At 42.6% G+C, this 6,642-nt stretch overlaps 1 long non-coding RNA gene across 1 annotated transcript; it reads left to right on the top strand.

Moving 5' to 3' along the window:
* The first annotated feature begins 2,817 nt into the window (after positions 1 to 2,817).
* LOC120441440 lies at positions 2,818 to 3,780 on the top strand. The gene is made up of 3 exons (XR_005614089.1): positions 2,818 to 3,112; positions 3,249 to 3,437; positions 3,629 to 3,780. It is a non-coding gene; the product is annotated as an uncharacterized LOC120441440 (long non-coding RNA).
* Positions 3,781 to 6,642: the final 2,862 nt, after the last annotated feature.

Raw genomic sequence — 6,642 nt, 5'->3', positions numbered from 1 at the left:
TAACTGTATTCTGATTACCACCTATTTAAACGGTAACTGTAACGGAATACAGTTACTCATATTTTGTATTTTAAATACGTAATGCTGGTACATGTATTCCGTTACTCCCCAACACTGTTTGTAGGCGAACTGTAGTGTGTGCATGCGAAAATCAAATGAAGATTGATAAGGTATCGGCAACAGATTGGAGTGGAACAGCAGCAGGAACTGGGAAGGCCTTGAGAGGCAGGGTTTTACATACATCCACAGGCAAGGTGTTCTGCATTTCTGTTCCAATCCTGAATCTCCACCCACCAAAGTCCTGCAGCACACACACACAGAGCAAATCTGAACAGAGGCCTTGGGCCGTAACAGCGTGGTATAAGTGTCTGTTACTGTGTGTATGCTGTTGTGTTACCCTACGTGTGTGCGTGTGTGTTGCCTGAGCCCTCCCTGGGACAGTTTCTCTAATTATAACAAAGCCTTGGGTTACGTTATATCATCACAGCGGCGTTCAGAGTATTAGGAAGTTTAAAAATAAAATACAGATTTATGGCTGACCTAATGTTGAACGAGTAATTTTTGTTCAAGTGTCTTGTTTGATTGTCGTCACTCTGTCACTGTTTAAATTTGACTAATTCCCTGAGATGATGATGATGATGAACTGACTGTAGTTCGTATAACTAAACTGCGTCTTGATGACTTCCTGTTTCGTGCTCTCGACGATGTTTCTGCTTGACGTCTTTCAAACGTATTTTTCCTTGATTTCATAATCCCAAAGCTCTCTGTGGTCGATAAGCACCGTCTTTGTGCTTCTGCAGCAGATCTTTGACAGCACATCTGGAAACAGCTGCATGCTATAAAATGTCTGCTGACCCCGCTGAGGCAGGACAACTGTGTGTCTCTTTGCTGTATTTACTGCTGAAAGCTTTTCAGACCCCTCAGTCTTCTCGTTTTAGACTCACTCTGATTGTTATTCACCTGCACAGCTGCAGCTTTTCCACTTCATGACTTCAGTTTAAGAGAAGATGTTGTTCATGAGCAGCGATTTGCTATAGTTTGTTCACACATCACATTTATTTTCTTTGGTTCTTTAATCTGGAATGTTTTTGAAAATGACTGTTTTTAACCTCTTCACCAGCACACGCCCATGGGGAAAATGAACCTTATATCTTATGATATAACATCTCCTGCTCACACATTGTTCACTGTAAAATAAATACATAAATACAAAAAAGTCCAAAGTCAAACATAATGAGCCTATTTTTGTGATGAAAGACTTTCACACACACCTTAACCTTTCAGTTCTATTCTGAAGCTGCTCTGGGGACCATTATTTCACCTCGCTGCCCGATTTCTTTCTGGTTTGATGGAAAATTATTCTTCAGGGCTGAATTACTCATTAAGATCTTTTTTTGTTTCAAAGCAACAGATATTTTATTGAAATGTAATTTCAGATGGAGGCTCTCTGCTCGTCGTTGATTGGTTAATGAGGGTCTGAAAGCTTAACGAAGCATCATGCTCATTAACGACTGTGATTCTGAGCCAAAAAAATCATCTTTACTCCTCTTTGTATGACTGGGATCTGCTTATTCTTTTTTCATAAGCTCAGCCACGTCCCTGGAGATCAAAATCTCTTCTTCGAGAGAAAACTGCTCTAAAAGTACATTACAAAATTGATGAATTGAAACATAATAAACTGAGATGCAGAGAAAAGTAAAGGACATCAAAATTACATTTCTAAAGACCCACAATAGGAATTTCAGCTTAAGAATGTCACTGGTACTTTTCACCCGTGCATTTCTTTGTAAGCTTCAGAATGGTTTTACACTTCGAACTTACTTTATCATATAAACCTGTGTTTGAAAGTCTCTTTTATCCATCCATCCATTTTCTTCCGCTTATCCGGGGCCAGTTCACAGGGGCAGCAGCCCAAGCAGAGAAGCCCAGACCTCCCTCTCCCCAGCCACCTCCTCCAGCTTGTCCGAAGGAACACCAAGGCGTTCCCAGGCCAGCCAAGAGATATAATCTCTCCAGCGTGTCCTGGGTCTGCCCCGGGGCCTCCTGCTGAGACATGCCCGGAACACCTCACCCAGGAGGCATCCTTGTCAGATGCCCGAACCACCTCAACTGGCTCCATTCACTGTGAAGGAGCAGCGGTTCTACTCTGAGCCCCTCCTGAATGGCTGAACTTCTCACCCTATCTCTAAGGGAGAGGCCAGCCACCCTTCGGAGGAAGCCCATTTCCACTGCTTGTATTCGGGATCTCTTCTTTCGGTCACTACCCACAGCTCGTGGCCATAGGTGAGGGTAGGGACGTAGATCGACCGGTAAATTGAGAGCTTCACTTTTACGCTCAGCTCTCTCTTCACCACAACAGACCAGTACACCAATCTGTCTGTCGATCTCCTGCTCCCTTCTCCCATCACTTGTGAACAAGACCCAGAGATACTTAAACTCCTCCACTTGGGCCAGGAATTCGTCCCTGACCCGGAGAGCAGCCTCCTGTTACTGTGAGCCCTGGCTAGCAGTTTGTTGCTCGTACTGTTGATAGTGCAGCAGCAGCAGCTCACTGGGAAAATGCCCGGTGTGCTTGATTACCAGTTCAGGCCTGCTACCTAAACTTCTGTAATTGAGGCATGGTTGGTTAGATGCTGGCTGGCTAAAATGGGAGAACCTTCCAGTGGGTTTCTGTTCAGGACAGTTCGAGTGGTTTTGTGTGGTTTGTCTGTCTGTGTTTGTTGATTTTCAGCTCTGAGTTTGTGTTTAAATGACCAGGAAAACAGCAAGTGGCTTTTTGGCCTGAATAAATTCACCTGTACACAGATCTGCACGTGTAAACACCAATCCTGCTCATAAATTAGGATGATACATCACAATGGTAACAGTTCGTGAAAGTACAACATGCTGTTTCCATGGAGACCATAAAGGAGAGGAGGAAAAGAAGATAATTGTGTTTTTGGAAACACTTTAACTAATCAGCTCTAGCTGACATTCGGGGTAATGGGTGTGTTTTGTGTTGCCATGCCGACTGCAGCTATTTAAACAGCTTTCATCGTCACAACATGACAACAGAGTGAGCGTGGGACAGATGGATAGACGAGAGATGGAGGATAATAGAGGAAAATAGGAGGTTTGAAAATGCTTCAGTGTAATAGCTGAGCCTCTCTCATGCTTTCTCTCTCTCTATTATTCTTTAGTTTCAGTCTCCAGACTGAAACAACTCAATTTCACCCCTCACTAACACTGTGTGTGTGTGTATCTGTTAGTGTGTGTTGCAGTGTGTATGACCAGCAGTCATTTAAAACAATGACAAACTGCCAAACTCAGAGAGGAGAAGGAACAAAGAAAACGATTTTTTACACATTTCAGAGTTTCTGTTTCTGTGTGAAATATTATCACGAAACACTTTTGAAAGCTGCTCATGTTCATGGGCTGGAGGTCGGAGGACTCAAAAGGTAAACAAAAGCATCATTAACTCTATGCTCATTATCCTCTGAAGCAGCTCCCAAACAGCTGCAGTGCAAAACACATCAAGACTGCCGTGTGCACGGCTTCTGTCTAACAGTGTCAAACACTATATATGTACAAATGTGTGTCACAGGTTTGGACACGCCCTCTCATTTAACGTTTTTTGACATTTTTTTAGGAAATCCGTAGAGGGAGTTGAAGGTTCGAGTTGCCAAACGTCAGCCACAAAACTTCAATGACTTGCAGAGGATCTGCATCGAGGACTGGGACAAAATCCCCCCTGACATGTAAAACTGACCTTTGTGATTGCAACAAAGATTTTGCCACCAAGCACCAAAGCATTATATATATTTGTTTCATTCATTCATGAAAATATGAATTAATTTGACTTTTTTGAAATGCATTTTTCTGAATTTATTGGTTATTGTTCTGTCTCTCACTGTTCAAATAAACCTACCATAGAAATGATAGACTGATCATTTCTTTGTTAGTGGGCAAACTTACAAAATCATGTTTCCCTGACTGTATATGCTGATGATGTCAAGTCTATTTCCCTTTAAAACATAGCGGTTCTGTTCACTGCCATCAGGGAGTGGATAGCACTGAATTTTATCTTAATAATTATCTTTAATCTTAATTTTAATGAAAAGTGACTGAGGTGATGCTTTTTAAATCCAGTGGCTCCAGCTGTATTCTTTGACCTTTCCTATTTGGCCCCACATGAAAAAAAACAGCATTTACTCATTTATGTGTGAAAATGGACCTGCTTCACCCTTACATGCCATCACGTACTCTTAGATCTGCTAACTAGGAGCTTTGACTGTCCCGGAGACTTTTTATAAATCCACAGGAGACACAGCCTTTGCACTTTTGGCTCCTAAAATGTAAAAGGAGCTGCCTCTGGAGGTCAGGTAGGCATCGTCTCTTGCTGTTTTTAGAACGCTTTTAAAAACACATCTTTTCTCTTTGGCCTTTAACCCAGTGTGAGTTGTCATCTGTGTTAAACTTTTGTATGTCCCTATACTGATTTATTCTACAAACTGGGCATCACAGCGAACACCGTCCCCACAGATACAGCGGCCAGCGAAGCACAAGTCAAGTCAATTCTAGTGGCAAACTCGTCATTCCAACCATGGTCAGTGTTACAGTACACAGCGAGACAACGTTCCTCCAACATTCCTACATATGGCAGACAATCAACACAGGACTACATAAAGTGAGAGACAAGTGTGCAAAAACTCCAAAAAAAAGAAAATGCCCAAAATGACACAAACACAACAGTGCAATAGAAAATTGCAACAGTGGCAGTGGGTTGTGCAAACAGTGGTTAGTTGATTTATGAAGGGGTGTGTGTTCGTCTAGTCACCGAGTGTTCAGGAGTCTGACGGCCTGGGGGAAGAAACTGTTCCTCAGTCTACCAGTGAGGGCCCGGACGCTCCGGTACCTCTTTCCAGAAGCCAGCAGGGTGAAGAGGGTGTGTGGGGTGTGTGGGGTCCTCCATGATGCTGGTTGCTTTGCGGTCAGAGCAGGTGTGATAGGTGTCCGTGATGGAGGGGAGAGAGGCTCCAATGATCTTCTCAGCTGTTCTCACTATCCGATAGAGTGCAGTTACAGAACCGCAGTTGTTGATCAATGCCCATGAGAATTTGTATATTTAATGATCAAGGAACTGACCTCCCAGCCCATTGTTCATTCAGTGGGCTGGTGTCAGTCATTGTGTAAAGGTGCCGTTTATAAGGTTGGAAACCTGCAGTCAGCTGAGACTGAAGAAGTCACCTGGATGAGTGACGAAATGTTTCTCCCACTGAAAACATCCAGACGAACAGAATCAACTGTTTACCATCGCAGCAACAGGGCAACAATATGAGAACAGGGGTCTGTCACGCGAAGCGCTCCTGACACCAATCCCACAGAGCTGATCAAGACAATCCAGAAATACTGATAAGGTGGAGTGCCCAAAATGTCTCTTCACTGACGTGAAGGAAATGTTGAATGAAGTTTGCTGTTGCTCGAGAAGCTGCTTGATTGTTTTTCACCTGATTAAAAGACGTTACTCCAAGTGATCAATAAACACATGAAGTGTTAGTATGGAGGACTTCTCTGCATTTCCCAGGACATGATTTTTATTTATCCTCTTCTGTGCTGATCTGTCCTAGTTCCTATAAATATTTGTTCTGTGACTTTGTTTCACTGCCTCATGTGAAGTTTATTTTAATACCCATGCCTTCAGCTGGAGTGAGGTTTTTTTATGAATGCAAAGCCTCAGTCTCATTTACACCTCCACCAGGGATTAGCAGTTTTACATGAAACGGGTTAAATGTTCTCTGATATCCTCGGCTAATTTGAATTAATTAAATCAGTGGTGAAGCTCCACTCTGCTGCCAACCAGGGAAAATCATTTATTCATTTCTGAAGTCTGCCAGTCATTAAGCTTCAGGCTGAGTTTCAGTTTGTGCAGATTTGTCTCAGAAAATCAGATCATGTACCGAAAACAGGTTCCTGTAAACTTCCTCATTTTATCCACAGGGATCAGTTTGACCTTTAAAATAGTGATGAGTTCAGATTTCAGTTTCTATCACAGAAAACAAGAACAAAATAGATACAATTTAGCACCTGATCCCTAAAGTTTTATGTCCTCAGTCATACTCTGTTTGAGATTTAATCTGTGACATCACTATAAAATACTGCCGTACTAATTTATCAGACCTGTGTGTGCATGTGTGTCGATCACAAGCATACACCCATTAGTGCGATAATGACGACAGTATATTCTGTACGTGTGAGTTTTTTCTGAGCACACACACAATTTAATCCAACATATTCCGGCGTCGAGTGTGTGTTTGTTTTACCTGATATCAGTAATTGTTTGTGAGTCGAACGGCTGTGCTGTAATCTCTGCAAACACACACTGATATTGACAGATGGATTAACTGTCGACCTTTCAGAGGAGATGATCGCCGCTATGATCTACTTCGTCATATGACATTTTTTTCGATGACTGACACATGGAAAAAAGACACACACTGAACCAAGAATCTGTGAATGTTGGCAGATTATTTTTAAAGAAGCCAAAAAGTTTGGGTTAGATCAGGGGTGGGCAACTCCAGGCCTCGAGGACCGGTGTCCTGCAGGTTTTAGATGTGTCCTTGGTCCAACACAGCTGATTCAAATGGTCAAATTACCTCCTCAACA

Source organism: Oreochromis aureus, linkage group 8, assembly GCF_013358895.1.
Source record: "Oreochromis aureus strain Israel breed Guangdong linkage group 8, ZZ_aureus, whole genome shotgun sequence".
Classification (NCBI taxonomy): Eukaryota; Metazoa; Chordata; class Actinopteri; order Cichliformes; family Cichlidae; genus Oreochromis; species Oreochromis aureus.
Note: the sequence above shows the minus strand (reverse complement) of the source record. Positions and strands in the feature narration are given on the sequence as shown.